Consider the following 16,659-nt stretch of genomic DNA (forward strand, 5'->3'; position numbering starts at 1 on the left):
TCCGTTAACAATTGTATCGGATCGTGATAGACATTTCACCTCGAGGTTTTGGAAAAGTCTACAAGAGGAAATGGGTACCAAGTTGTGTTTAAGTACAGCTTACCATCCGCAGACCGATGGTCAGAGTGAATGAACAATACAAACACTTGAAGATATGCTAAGAGCATGTACCTTGGAATTCCAAGGTAATTGGGATGAACGTTTACCATTGGTAGAATTTTCCTATAATAATAGTTTTCACTCGAGCATTAAGATGGCACCTTATCAAGCTTTGTATGGACAGAAGTGTCGTACGCCGTCTTGTTATCTTGAGGCTGGGGAAAAGCAGTTTATGGGACCGGAGATGGTTCATCAAACCGCTGAAAAGTTGAAAATAATTAGGGAAAGAATGTTAGCAGCTCAGGATCGTCAAAAGAGCTATGCTGACAAAAAGCGAAGACCGATGACTTTTGAGGTTGGAGATTCGGTTTTGCTTAAAGTCTCGCCGTGGAAGGGACTTATAAAATTTGGTAAAAGGGGAAAGTTGTGTCCAAGGTTTATTGGACCGTTTAAATTTCTTCAGAGGGTTGGGAACCAAGCTTACAAGCTCGAATTACCCGAAGAGCTAAATGGAATTCACAACACTTTTCATGTGTGTTATTTGAGGAAGTTCACGGGAGAAGTTCCCGACATAATTCCAATTTCTGAATTGAGAATTGATGAGAAAAAAGGTTGATTGAAGAACCAGAGGCAATTGTTGACCGAAAGACAAAGAAGTTGCGACGCAAAATGGTTGGGTTAGTGCTTGTCCGATGGAAACACACGAATGGGCCGAATCTCACCTGGGAGACGGAGAGTGACATGTTGAGTCGCTACCCGCATTTGTTTGTTGATGTGTGATTCCGGGGACGGAATCATTCTAAGGTGGAGAGAATTGTAACGCCTGTGTTTCCGGGCTTGCCATTTTTAGCAATGTAATAGTCTAGGTTAACCTTTGTAACCCGTTTTGAAATAATAAGATTGTATTATTTGAGTATTATGTGTTTTGTGCTTAATTGCTTAATTATGTGGTTTGATTAATTAAGAATAAAGATAAGCGTCGAAATTTAAGTGTAAAATAAACTTGATATCTTTGGTTAATGTTGTAGTAGTTGAAACGAGGTTTCCGAATATATATAGAACACCCAAATCTGACTTCGTATGAGGAAGTTATGATTTATCGAAGTTTCAGCTTAGCGGTATGCAGCCTGAAATACTCGATTTGAGATCGAGCGGTTTTTAGCCGAAGAAATCTAAACGAGAATCGAAGATCTCATTGTTGGTATCGAAGCGATGAAAAGTTAGGCGAGAACGAAGAAGTTATGAATTTATAACGAAGTTTTTCTGTCCCGGCCTATTAAAAATAAATAATAAAAATAAAGTTAAAATTAGCCGACCGAGTCTAAACGAAAGTTGTAGAGCGTAGTCTCACCTTCGCGTGGATATAAAGAACATCGAAAACGAAGTTCGTATGAAGAAGATATGAATTTCCGAAGTTTATTAAATAATTTGTATTTAAATTTAATTATAAAAGCCGACATTATCCGAAGAGGAGTCACCAATTTGATCTGAGGTACGCCCCGCGTACTCGCGTACGCCCAGCGTACCCCAATGCATGCACCGCCTCGCACTCAAGTGACTTCGGATGACGAACGCAATGACGATTCGGACCAGTACGCCCCGCGTAAGCCAGTACGCCCCGCGTACTCCGAGGCTCCAGCCTCCTATAAATAGGATGCGAAGGCAGCCGACTCAATTGCTATTTTTCTCTCTTCTCTCTCCCGTTTTACCTCAATTTGCGTGCCAGAAGTACCCCGAAGCCCCGATAATATTCTCGAGCCCCGAAGCAAGATCCGAAGCCCCGAGGATCCTGAAGAGCGTTATTCCCGAGCCGAAGCTCTGCCCGCGAGAAGTTCGATTTTTGTAGAGATCTTGCAGATCTGCTGAGGATTACTACTTCTGCAAGTCGTAGTGCTGTCCGATCATCTTCTGATTAAGTGAGTGTATACTACGTTTCATAAACATGATAATAATACAAGTATGGTTTGAGTGTATTAAGTATATTGGTGTTTATATGCGTGAATGTGTAGTTACTTTCTTCTAACGCATAATTAGGAAGTATTTTATATAAAATACGTGTTATATGTATATTTTGTTGTTATATGTGTGAATGCATATTCACTTTCTTCTATCTCATAGATCTGATTTATTCTCTATGAAATACGTGTTATGTGTGTGTGCCTCATCTGTTATGTGGAATATGTATTGATTAAAGCATGCTATACAGGTTTTAAACTATGTATAAAAATGTATATTTTTATCTACTAATATGTTGGGTAGAACATGGGTAGATAGTTGGTGTGTAATAAATAGATGAGAGGCCTCGTTGTTGTTTGATTTAGTCATCTAGCGGAGTTTAGATGACGACCACGGACTCTTCTAGACAGTCTTGTGGAACATTAGCAGGTTCGCCACTTGTAGGCGTTAATGAACTTGGGTGTTCATTCGCTGTACTCCATCCCCCTCATGGTTGCCTTATTTGACTTATATTGCTGAGGAACCCCCGAAGCATGTGTTGTCGCCCCGATGAAATATTCTTAGACTATGTCCCTTATGTTAGTTGTTTTAGGGACATAAAGTGAGAATAACGGGAATGAGTAATTGGGTTATTGTTGGTTGGTGGAAATTAAATATAATTTATTTATTGTGGGTTGAAAACCCTATATGCTCACTAGGCTCCCAAGCCTAACCCACTCAGTTTTATTTGTATAACAGGAAGTGGCGCAAGGGCATAAGATAGACGAACCATCAAGTTGTTTTGTTTACAAGTCTGTATATGTATATATTTGTTGAATGACTTGTAATGTTATCATTTATGCTTATTGGTCTGTATCGGAACATGACACCCCGAGTTTTGATTATATAATGAAAATACATTTCTTTTATGAAATGCTTTGGTAAACATTATTTTATCATGTTTTGTTTTTGGGAACAAATTCCGCAACTCTTTCAAATCAAAAGGATTTAATCTGAAATTATTTTAAAAGCATAAATGAAAATCAGTCTTTTCTGGCCGAGATTTTGGGGATGTCACACACACACCTCACAATCTCCACATAGCATTCTAAGTTTAAGTCTAGAAATCCTACAAATTGATAGTTCGCATAAACTAATGCTCTAATACCAACTGTGACATCCCCAAAATCTCGGCCAGAAAAGACCGATTTCATTTATGTTTTTTAAAATAATTTCTGAGTAAATCCTTTTGATTTAAAAGAGTTGTGGAATTTGTTCCCAAAACAAAATATGATAAAATAATATTTATCAAAGCATTTCATCAAGAGATGCATTTTCATTATATAATCAAAACTCGGGATGTCATGTTCCGATACAGACCATAAAGCATAAACGATAACATTACAAGTCATTCAACAAATATATACATATACAGACTTGTAAACAAAACAACTTGATGATTCATCCATCTTATGCCCTTGCACTATTTCCTGTAATACAAATAAAACTGAGTGGGTCAGGCTTGGGAGCCTCGTGAGCACATAGGGTTTTCAACCCAAAATAAATAATTATATTTAGTTTCCCTAACCAACAATAAATCGATTACCCATTCCCGTTATCCTTACTTTACGTCCCAAAAATAACATCTATGTCAAGGGACCTAATCTAGGATTTTCATCGGGACGGACATTACTGCTAAGGGGTTTCCTTAACAATAGAAATCCTAAAGGCAACCATGAGGGGGATAGAGTACACCGGTGAACACATCGTTCACAACACCTACAGGTTATGAACCTGCTAGCGTTCCACAAGACTGTCTAGAAAGAGTCTGTGGTCGTTATCCATACTCCGTTGAATAACTAGATCAACAAAAACAACATCGAGGCCTCTCATCTGTTTATCACACATCAACTATCTACCCATGTTCTAACCAACATATTAGTAGATAAAAATATATATTTTTATACATAGTTTAAAACCTGTATAGCATTCTCATTCATTACATATTCCACATAACAGATGAGGCACACCCACATAACACGTATTTCATAGAGAATAAAATCAGATATATGAGATAGAAGAAAGTGAATAAACATTCATACACATAACAACAAAATTATACACATAACACGTATTTCGTATAAAATACTTCATAATTATGCGTTAGAAGAAAGTAACTAAACACTCACTTGATCAGAAGATGATCGGACAACACTACGACTTGCAGAAGTAGTATTCTTCAGTAGATCTGGAAGATCTTCACAAAAACTGGGCTTCTCGCGAGCAGAGCTTCGGCTCGGGAATTGCACTTCTCGGGATCTTCGGGGCTTCGGAACTTGCTTCAGGGCTCGGGATTGATACTAGGGCTTCGGGATACTTCTGGCACGCAAAACGAGGCAAAACGGTAGAAAAAGAAGAGAATTTGGCAAATGGAGTCGGCTGCCCTCGCAACCCTTTTATAGGAGGCTGAGGCCTCGTAGTACACTGGGCGTACAGCTTTACATGGGGCGTACGCCTCGGTTCGTCGTTGCATGCGTCATCGGAGCGCTCGAGTCCGTGGTGGTGCATGCATCGGGGTACGCTGGGCGTAGTTCAGATCGGATCGATGAGTCCCCCCCTTCCTTCCGATATTATCGGAATTTAATAATTAAATTTTAATTTTAATTATTTAATAAACTTCGAAAATTCATATCTTCTTCATACGAACTCCGTTTTTGACGTTCTTTATATCCACGAGTAGGTGAGACTACGCTCTACAACTTTCGTTTAGACTCCGTCAGCTAATTTTGACTTTATTTTTATTATGTGTTTTTAGCAGGCCGGGACAAGAAAACTCCGTTATAAATTCATAACTTCTTCATCTGACGTCCATTTTCGTCTGTCTTTTCACCAATGCGTTACTATCAACGAGATCTTCGATTCTAGTTTAGATTGTTTCAACCAACAATCACTCGATCTCGAATCGAGTATTCGGGCTGCATACTGCTAAGTCGAAACTTCAGAAAATCATAACTTCCTTATACGAAGTCAGATTTGGGCGTTCTTTTTATGCACGCTCTCGGTTTAACGAACTCTACGAAATTCGTTTAGATCACTAGGGCTAAATATCGCTCTAACGTAAATTTCACTTTTTACGTCATTTAGAGTTGCCGGTTCTGTCGCGAAACTTCGACAGGTCATAACTTCTTCGTTATAACTCGGATTTCGGCATTCTCTATATATTCGGAAACCTCATTTCAACTACTACAACATTATACATAGATATCAGCTTTATCTAACATTTTATTTTGACACTTATTTTTATTCTTAATTACATTAAGACACACAATTAAGCACAAAACACATAATACACTTCTATTATCTCAAAAAGGGTTACAAAGGTTAACCTAGACTATTACATCAACATTAATGACATGCCCAGAAACACAAGCGTTACAGAATGCATTGGCAACATCGGCCAACCACCTGCTGCTAGCGATGGGGTCCCTAGCCCCATGATAATCTGGCGCTCCACAAGCTCTAAACTCTCGGAATGTCATAATACGCGCTCCCATCAAAGCCATTATCTCGGTACTAAAGGCTCCCAGCCTCTCATCCAAGATCTCTAGTATACCCTCCTTGACCGTGCCAAAGATTACATGAGTCTGATCTAGGATACTGCACGTAACCTCAGCTGATATCAACTCCCTCATCCGCTCCTCGAGCTGATCGGCCCCCAAACCCGAGCCTGATCCCTCTCCGGCACCTGATCCCGCCACTTGTCTCTCTCGCAATGTCACCATGCTGAAAACATATCACAATAACTACCAGAATACTCATCACTGCTGAGGGATCATACGCACACACTACAAGTTTCCCGGTCTCATCTCGGCCTTTCTCGAATCGAGTACGGATCCTCTGCTTTTAGTAGTACGGGCCCATACTACCTTCCACATCTATCCGTACTTTCCTCAAGAACTGCTTCGAATCCACCAGGTCCCTTTCTCTACTACTACAGCTCCCAGCACTATCTCATCCTAGGCTTACCCTAGGGAAACCTCTGACTCAACTCAAACCAGTCCTCAACTGCTGAAGGCCTCCTTGAGATGCCAATTAGCCATCACCTAAATACCATCACATGTGACGAGGCTCAGATAATCCTTCGAGTAGAAGACTCGTCCCTACAATGGTTGGACCGAGACAAGAGCTGGGCAATAGGGCCAAATCCAACACTTTGGGATTATTCAACCCTGATCACATGTGACGTGACGTATTCACCTAATGTCTATGTAACACCTAGAATCAGAAAGACTAAGAAAGGAAAGGAAAAACCCTAAGTCAAGGGGTCAACTCGTCGAGTCCATAGGTGAACTCGACGAGTCGAAGCGGGATTCGGGTCGAAGTGTAAGTGACCTACTCGACGAGTCGGAGAGTGGACTCGGCGAGTCCGGTCTGGAATGGGAAACCCTAAATTCGGGACTTTGTGCCCTATTTAAGCATCTCATTCTCTTCCCTAGGGCTCATTTGCGACCCCTATATTCCAAAACCCCAAACCCTAGCCACCATAACCGTTTTTGGAGCAAGATCTACCCTTGGTGAAGTAATTTGAAGTTTGGAAGAGAAGAGATTCATAGTGGTGCAAGAGGAGGCCTTGGATCCAGAGTTGGTGGAACTTTTAGAGCATTTGGAGGCAATGAATCGTTATCCTTGGCTTTCTCCTTTCTAGATCCATCTTTCATGGAGTTTTAGGGTTTCTTTGAGAGTATGTGATGAGAAATTGGTGCACAAGTTAGATCTGGAGTTGAAACTCCAGATCTGAGGTCTATTTGGATCAAAGATGCAGAAAGCCCTGTTACTTGCTTTGCAAAAGCCATTCCCCATGAGTTAAGTTCCTTTCTAGCTTGATTTTTGGTATTATGAGACAAGAAGCACGTAAAGGTAGCAACTTTATGTTGCTAATGGACTCTAGGAACCCATATCTATTGTTTGGAGCAAAGGAGTAGCTCTGTGACTTGAGATTATGAAAATACATGAAAGGACTCGGCGAGTCGGGCTAGATACCAGACTTAAATCGCGTAGTAACTCGGCGAGTCACATGGGTGGACTCGGTGAGTTGGATAAAGATAGGCATGAACTCGACGAGTTGGAAGAACAACTCGGCAAGTTTGTTGAAGATTGCCTTGGGCTCGGCGAGCCTGTTCTTGGACTCGGCGAGTCAAGTCGCGAAACCCCAAACCCTTCTGGTTAAGACTCGGATCAGTGAGTTGAGTGGAGACTTAGTGAGTTGGACATAACAGAACTCGGAAATCAGTAGACTCGGCGAGTCATGGTCTGACTCGGCGAGTCGATTCGCGAATGAAAGGGGTTTCAGAGCTTATGAACTCGGCGAGTCGGTAGGCTGACTCGGCGAGTAGGGTCAACCTGGAAGGTTGACTTTGACCAGGACTTTGACTTTGACAAGAGTTGACTTAGTTGACTTTTGGAGGACAGTCAGACTAAGTGTTGTATTGATACTGGTAGCTCGGAGAGCTAGAGGAGAAGCGCCTCAGAGGGTTGTCGGTTAGCAGCCAGAGGGTTATCAGCAGAGCTCAGCAGTTCGGGTGAGTTTCTCTTTGTGTGAATGGGTCTAAGGCCACAATGCCGGTCCATGTAGATATGAGTAGGAAGACCCATGTGTTAGCCCTAGGCACTGTATGCCGGTATGATATTTAGGACCAAGGTCCATTGATAGCGGGCGGGTGCCCAAGGAATGGTTTGCATGATAGAGTATACTTGTTGTCTGTGTGATACTTGTATGTGCCTGGTAGGGTGGTGAGTGTGGGCGAGGTCCCGTATCTCACCAATAGTAGAGTGTGAACGATGTTCCACATATCAATAGCAGCAGAGCAGGGGCGAGGCCCAAGTTACGGAAAGAGTGAGTATGGGTTGGGCCCGTATCTCACTATCAGTAGGAGTGTGGACGGGGTTCCATGACTCATCAATAGCAGGACAAGGGCGAGGCCCAAGATAGGTGAGGCCTTAGGACAGGATCCATTAGGATACGTTTAGCTTATGCATTGTGATACGTTTATGTGCTATTATATGTTAGCGGGCGAGGCTCAGTGACAGGCGAGGCCTAAGTGAAACAGATCTGTATCCGAGTGGGGCTCGAAGCTAGGCGGGGCCTGGAGCGGCGAGGCCGTTGTAGCGGGCGAGGCCCGAGGTAGCAGGCGACGCCCGAAATAGCGGGTGTGGCCCAGTATATGTTGTATGTGATTATGCAGGGTATGTGGTAGGTTGGGGAACTCACTAAGCTTCGTGCTTACGGTTTTCAGTTTTGGTTTCAGGTGCTTCCGGTAGCAGAGGGAAGAGCTCGGGGTGATCGCATGGCACACACCATTGATTAGTCACCCTGGGATGTTTTACTCTAATAATGAAAATATGTTTTGGAAATGATACTCTGAATTCATGTTATGACTTATCATATGTTTTATGAATATGGCTTTGGTAATGATTTAAAGAAATTTTTTGGTACGGATTTTTGGGACGTTACAAGTTGGTATCAGAGCCTTGGTTTGAGAGATTCAGACATACTCTCGGGTGTGTCTGAATTCAAACTAAGGGATTGGTCTAAAAGTTTTCAAAATGAAAATACAGTTTTGTAAATAGAGTTTTTAGAAATGAAACAGTTTTAGAAAAGCGAAAAGAATTCAGAAAGAAAAGAATTTTGATAAGAGAAAAGGGTGTGGTGCATACAATCAGCTGAGCTCAAGTAAGTACCCCAAAATATCCCAGGCTGACTAATCAATGGTGTGTGCCATGCGATCACCCCGATCTCTTCCCTCCGCTACCAGAAGTACCTGAAAATAAAACTGAAACCGTAAGCACGAAGCTTAGTGAGTTCCCCCAACCTACCACATACCCTGCATAAACACATACATCATATACTGGGCCACACCTGCTTTTTCGGGCCTCGCCCCTACCTCGGTCGTCACCCGCTACAACGGCCCCGCGCGCTCTAAGCCCCTCCTAGCTTCGAGCCCCGCTCGGATACAAATCTGTTTCTCTTAGGCCCCGCCTGTCTCTGGGCCCCGCCCGCTAACCACATAATACAATTAGCATATAACGCATAACTAAACATACCCTACTATAATCATGTCCTTAGGAATCGCCTGTCTTGGGCCTCGCCCCTATCCTGTCACTAGTGAGTCATGTAACCCCATCCAAGCTCCTAAGGTGAGTGAGATACGGGCCCACACCGACACTCACTCCATACCTATCTTGGGCCTCGCCCATGCTCTGCTACTAATGAGATATGGAACACCGTCCATACTCTGCTATTGGTGAGATACGAGACCTCGCCCACGCTCCCCTTCCTACCAGGCACATACATGCATCACATAGACAACAAGTATACTCTATCATGCAAACCATTCCTTGGGCACCCGCCCGACATCGGACCTTGGTCCGGAATATCATACTAGAAAACAGTGCCTAGGGCTAACCCCCGGGTCTTCCTACTCATAATTACATGGGCCGGCATTGTGGCCTTAGACCCATTCACACAAAACGGAAACTCACCTGCACTGCTAAACTTGTTGATAACTCTCTGGCTGCTGACCGACAATTCTCTGAACCGCTGCTCTACTAGCTCTCTGAGCTACCAATATCAATATACATAGCACTTAGATCTAAACAGAACTCTAGAAGGCGTCTAAGTCCACTCTTGCCAAAGTCAAATTCCTGGTTAAACTCAACCCTCTTGACTGACTCTACTCGCCTAGTCACCCCAAGACTAGTCGAGTCCATGAATTCAGAAACTCCCATAAAACGACTCAACTCGCAGAGTCACCCCAAGACTCGTCGAGTTCAACGATCTCTAAGTCTCATCTTGCCCAACTCACTGAGTCACCACTCAACTCACCGATCTAAGTCTTAACCCGGAAAGGTTGAGGTTCTGCGATCCAACTCGTCGAGTCCAAGAACAGACTCGTTGAGTCCATGGCAATATTAAACAGACTCGCCGAGTTGTTCTTCCGACTCGTTGAGTTCCAACCTATCTTCATCCAACTCGCCGAGTCCACCCATGTGACTCGCCGAGTAGCTTCAGTTCTTAATCCATACAGTGGCTTTTCGAGCCATGTAGGTGCTCCATCTCATAGATCCACTCTTCCAAAGTGTATTTCTCACGTAAAGTTGCAAACTTTACGTGAAACCAAGGAGCTATAGGCTTAAAAAAAACTCTAGGGCTAGGGTTTGGGGAAAACATGCTTAACCAACACACCAAAAACTGATACTTTATGGATCTCTAGGCCAAGACACACCTAGATCTGAACTAGCAACCTCAGATCTGGACTTCTAACTCAAAAGGCTCCTTATCATACCAAAATGGCCCCAAAACATCATCCATGAGAAGATCTAGAAGCAACAAAGGCAAGGTGACAGATTGTTACCTTCAAACTGATGCTCACAACAAAAGGGTTGGATCCTCCAGATCCTTAGTGGTCAAATCCTCCAAACCTTCCTCTTGCAAAAGCCCCAAACTCACTTCCTTCCTTCTCTCACTCAACTAGGGTTTGGAATCGTGTATAGTAGCTTTTGGCCGACAAGGGGGACTAAGGAGAGGACTTAATGTCCTTTAAATAGGGTGCAAACCCTCGGATTAGGGCTTTCCTCGATCAGACCAGACTCGCCGAGTCCACTTGCTGACTCGTCGAGTCGGTCACTTATTCCATAACCCGGATCCCGCTCCGACTCGTCGAGTTCACCTATGGACTCAACGAGTTGACCCCTTGACTTACTTTTTTCCTTTCCTTTCTTAGTCTTTCTGACTCTGGGTGTTACACTTCGATTGTGTATGTTCTTGAATCAGACCAAAATATTTTTTTAATTAATACTTTTCTACATTTAATTACTTGATAATTTAAAATAGGTACAAGAAACAAGTAATGGTCGGAGACCGAATGTGTAACGAAAATATAACTTAGCAACGGTCTTAAAAAAAAATTATTAAAAACAAATCTAGCAGATTACCCTAAACTACAAAGAGTCAAAGACCATCACTATGATTTAGCCTAATTAATTAAGAGGCGAAATACATTAAATAACAATATAATTTTATTATGTTAAATATTTTAACCCCTTACTTTTATTTTTTCTTAATACGAATATGGTCATTGTTTCTTGTTATCAAGACATCCTAGTGCTTAAACTCCAATAACAATGAATAACCGGGGTACGCTTACGCCATTTTATACTTTTCTATGTCAAATCACGATTACATGACTTTTTTTTTTAGCATCATTCAATTGCTGACTTTTTGGTCTAGCTACTCCAACAAAAAATAATTTATCAATCAACTATTAGATGAAACCATCTTCGGTACGAAATATTTGAGAGCTTCTAACTATTAACATTTGATAAAATGTTCCGTTTTAAATAAAAATTATTGTTTGACACTACAAGCTTCTAGCGTTTAATTTAAACAAAACGCTCCAAATCTAAATATCACTTTATGTAGCGGTTAACAAAACACCACAAACCACAACCTACCCACTACAAGCTACCCGTTACCAGTTAATTTTGCCGAACACACCTTAAAATTTTTTTAGTCTGAACACCAAATAAAAAGAGAAAAGCTAAATATTTCCGTCCGGACATCAATAAAATAGCTTACTTGACAGTGATGTTAAATAATAAATTTAAATCAATATATCAAATAAATATCAAAGGTTTTCTAATATTATTTATTCTTAAGTATTCTAATGTATTATTATATTATTAAATAAAATTGAAATTCAAATATCATATCAACTAAAAAATTTATAAATTAATTTTTATAATAATAAGCTTTTAAAAAATGTAGTTTTTTTAATTAACTATCGACAATAATTAATGATAATATATATATATATATATATATATATATATATATATATATATATATATATATATATATATTAAACAAATAGTTGATATTTAAAATATTAATATTTTTCGAAATAAACATGGTCATGAAGTTTAGGTTAACTATAAAAATAATACAAAGATAGAAAAATATATTTAATCTTCTCTATATGCAATTTGAAAACAAGGATAAAATATTTTGTAAATGAAAATCGACAATCTGTCACGTTTTGATAATCTTGCACAATGCGCAAGGATACACCTACTATAATCATATAGGGTCACACATTTTAACAATTTATCACTTATTGATTATTTATCAGAATTTGATTACAAATAAATATTATCAACACTTGTTAAGATATGATAAGTGTAAAGTATGCAACTTTGGGCTAGAAAATTAAGATATGTGTAACGATCGTTTTCGAGGTATAAAAACTATTTAATTCTTCAGTTTATTTTGGGCCATAATTGAATTAATATCATGAGTGGACCTTTATTTTGGGCCGAATTGTAAGCAACCCCTAAGCCGTACGCGGGGCGTAACCCCCTTGTACATTGGGCGTACTGCTTAAATGAAACGCGAGGAGGTTGAGCGTACGCGCAGCGTACCTTATGGTACGCCCATCGTATGCGACCAGGTGGCAAACCCTAATTTTAGGGGTTGAGGAGTATTTAAACCCCATTATAGCCTCCCATTTGGACTCCTCACTTATCATTAACTCCAGAGAAACCCTATTTCGTTCCCCTTTGCTCCTTGTTTGTGTGTGTTTGATCTTTGAGCTTATTTTTGTGAAGAAGGAAAAGAAGAGAAGTGGATGAAGAAGAACTTGAGCACCTTGAGCTCATAGATCTGGGATCATCCTTTCTTTTGGCATTCAAAAGAGGTATAAAGCTTCCAACTTTCCTCTTGTAAGTTTAAATCTAGGAGTTTTTGGAAGTTTGGACCTTTTAGGCCCAAAGGAAGGACCTTTATCTAGCAACTTCGTTTTTGGAGCTTAGGATTGCTATCCTTGAAGCTCAAGTGTCCCCATAGCATTAAAGTTTCGATCTTTGTGGCTTATATGGCACCATGCATGAGATCTAGTTAGTTTTATGGAAGTAGAATGTTATTTGTGGAAGTTTGAGCTTTTATGAGAGTTTTAAGCCATCAAGTAAGAAACTTTATGGCTTAAGTCATTGAATAAGTTTAGGATCTGGATTTGTAGCTTCTGGATCGGATTATTAAGCACTTAATGAGATGTTAGCTAAGCAGAGCTGTACACTGGGCGTACAAGGAAGTACGCACCGCGTACAAGCCAGCAGCTAGTACGCTCAGCGTACGCTACCAGTTTGGGCTTCGAGTGTTGGGCCTCGGTGTGGGCTGGGTTTCAGGCTTAGGGTCCTTGGGCCTTTATGGCCCATCAGAATTCAGTTCTATGGACCAAGGATTTAGTATTGGGCTTGGGTAAGGCCCAATATGAGGGTTCTAGACCCAATATAGCAAATTGGGCCATTAGTGGGCCTATAGTGGAGCAATTGATAGACTTAGAAGGAATTGAGGTTTTGAGCCATGTTGTGTCCCATACCATAGTAGGGGTAAATGGTTATTTTACCCATAGAGGAATCCCTATTATGATTTAGTATTTATTTCCTATTATAGCTGGGAAGCAGCCGGAGCAGCGGTAAGGGATTTCTCATTCAGGAGTTCCGCAGTCAGCATCACGAGGTGAGTTTCCTTCCAGTAGGAACTGGTCTACGGCCACAATGCCAGCCCGTTTAGTTAGCAGTAGCTCCAGACTTCGGTCTGACGCAATAGTTCAGTGTGATTGGTGTCTCTGTGATTCAAACATGTTTATGTGTTATTTGATCCGGACTTCAGTCCGATGCAGTATGTAGTATATGTGTTTATACTAGTTGATATGTGTTTATGCTATGCTATGATCAGTCAGTTTTGGACCTCGGTCCGATGCAGGGGACATGGTCCCAGTTAGTCCGGGCTTCGGCCCGATGCAGTTTCCGGACTTTGGTCCGATGCAGGGGACATGGTCCCAGTTAGTCTGGGCTTCGGCCCGATGCAGTTTCTGGACTTCGGTCCGATGCAGGGGGCAAGGCCCTAGTTAGTCCGGGCTTCGGCCCGATGCAGTTTCCGGACATTGGTCCGATGCAGTGGGCAAGGCCCAGTATGTGTTTACATGTTATTGTATGGTATGTGGTAGTTTGGGGGAGCTCACTAAGCTTCGTGCTTACAGTTTCAGTTTTGGTTTCAGGTACATCCTCAAGTAAAGGGAAGAGCTCGGGATGATGGCATCGCACACACCACAGCTTCAGTCTTTTCCTGGGAGTTTGTTTTGATTCATAGTTTTATTTGACACAAATGTTCATGACATTTTATTATGGGTTCAGATAATTGACACATGGTTCTATGATGTGACGATCAAAATATGATTTTTATTATTATTCAAACAAAAATTTTTGGGTCGTATTTTTGGATGTTACAAGTTGGTATCAGAGCCTTGGTTTGAGGGATTCGGGCACATTTTCGGGTGTGTCTGAACTCAAACTAAGGAAGCAGTAAAATGTTTTCAAAATAAAAGAGTTTTAGAAAAGTGAAAAGAATTTTTAGAAAGAAAAGAACTTTGAAAAGAGAAAAAGGGTGTGGTGCATGCGATCAGCCGAGCTCAAGTAAGTACTCCCAAATTACCCATACAAGTTTATGTTATTATTGTCAGTTTCAGTTTCAGTAGAACAACATGCTAGAATAGGACTAAGGATCTAGGAGAATGCCTTATGTGCCTGCTATATGTGTTTCAACTTTATGAGGATTGCATGCTAGTATTGATTAGACAGTAGTGGGATAGCATGTTTAGGTTATGCCTGATAGTATGAGCTTAGCATTGTATGCTAGTACAGTTTCTCGTTATGAGAATAGAATTGCTTGAGTAGTTTCCTGTGTCCGAATGCTGCTTGCTTTGTGCTTTGTAGGACTCTGAGTGATGAGAGTTAGCCGTTAGGTGAATACGTCACGTCACATGTGATCAGGGTTGAATAATCTCAGAGTGTTGGATTTGGCCCTATTGCGCAGCTCTTGTTTGAGTCTAACCGTTGTAAGGACGAGTCTTTTACTCGAAGGATTATCTGAGCCTCGTCACATGTGATGGTATTCAGGTGATGGCTAATTAGCATTACAGGGAGGCGTTCAGCAGTTGAGGACTAGATTGGGTGGAGTCAGAGATTTCCCTAGGGAAAGCCTAGGATGAGTGTAGCAGAGATCAATAGTAGTAGAAGTGACTTGGTGGAGTCGAGGCAGTACTTGAGGAAAGTACGGATAGATGTGGAAGGTAGTATGGGCCCGTACTACTGAAAGCAGAGGATTCGTACTCGAATCAAGAAAAGCTGAGATGAGACCAGGAAGCTTGTGGTAGTAGTGATTCCTCGAGATATACCAGTGTTCCTGATGTTTTTTTACGTGTTTCAGAATGGTGGTATTATGCCCTAGACTAGCAGTTGAAAGTTCAGGTGCCGAAGGGGGATCAGGACCAGGCCCGGAGGCCGGGCAGTTGGATGAGCAGACTACGGAGTTTCTCTCTTCAGAGATTACTCACACTATACTTGAGCAGACTCCTGTGATCTTCGGTTTGATCAAGGAGGGTATCTTAGAGTTGATGGATGAGAGGTTGAGCACATTCCGTGCTGAGGTGGCGGCCATGATGGGGTCGCACACGCTTACTTTTAGGGAGTTCCGAGCATGCGGAGCTCCGGATTATCACGGGGCGCGGGACCCCATAGCGAGTACTAGATGGTTGGCAGATATAGCCAACGATTTCCGCACTAGCAGATGTCCCGAGGGGGACAAGGTCGGATTGGCGTCCTGTCTTCTGAAGGACAGGGCACGTAATTGGTGGGAGGAGGTTGGTCATGCCATTGGGGATGACGCAGCTTTGGATGCTATCACCTGGAATGATTTCACTACCAGGTTCAGAGTTGAGTTCGCACCGGTCATTGAGGTGCAGCAGTTAGCCAAAGAGTTTCAGGATCTTACCTAGACTACAGAGACAGTGGCCGAGATTACCGCCATGTTCAGGGAGAGGGCTCTTCTTGTTCCTCAGTATGCAGCTGATGAGGAAATGAAGAAAGCCTGTTATCATGAAATGCTGCGGAGTGATATCCGCCAGTTCGTGAGCCGGTCCAGCTGTAAGACGCTGGATTACATGATTTCTAGGGCGAGAGAGAGAGAGAGAGAGAGAGATTGACCTTAAGATGGAGAGAAAGAGGAAGCCGGAGGCGGCTCCAGGTTCAGGGAATTCGGGAAAAAAGCCCAAGGGTTGAGATCATAGAGCTAGGATTCAGCAGAGCCATGCTCGGTGTGGCTAGTGTGGGAGATTGCACGATGGGGCGTGCAAAGCAGGGAGTGCCGGCTGCTACAAGTGCGGTCGGACTGGGCATATGAGCAGAGATTATACAGCCACTACTACCGCCGTTGCGGCATCAGATCTGATTTGCTTCCATTGCAATCAGAGGGGTCATAAAAAGTCACAGTGTACGAGTTTAGCTGCTACAGGGAAGGTGTCAGCAGTTGCTCCTGCTACTTTAAGGATTACAGATGGCCGTCAGGGCGGAGCCGAGACGCCAGTGGCAAAGAGTAGGGCTTTTCAGCTGACAGTAGAGGAGGCGCGAGCGACTCCTGACATGGTGATGGGTATGTATTTTTCTCCGTACCTCTGCATTTATTATTGATTGTTTCTTATGGTTATATGTTTTGTATAGGGTCGTTCTCAGTGA

Source organism: Lactuca serriola, chromosome 9 (genome assembly GCF_051521515.1).
Source record: "Lactuca serriola cultivar US96UC23 chromosome 9, Lser_US96UC23_V15, whole genome shotgun sequence".
Classification (NCBI taxonomy): Eukaryota; Viridiplantae; Streptophyta; class Magnoliopsida; order Asterales; family Asteraceae; genus Lactuca; species Lactuca serriola.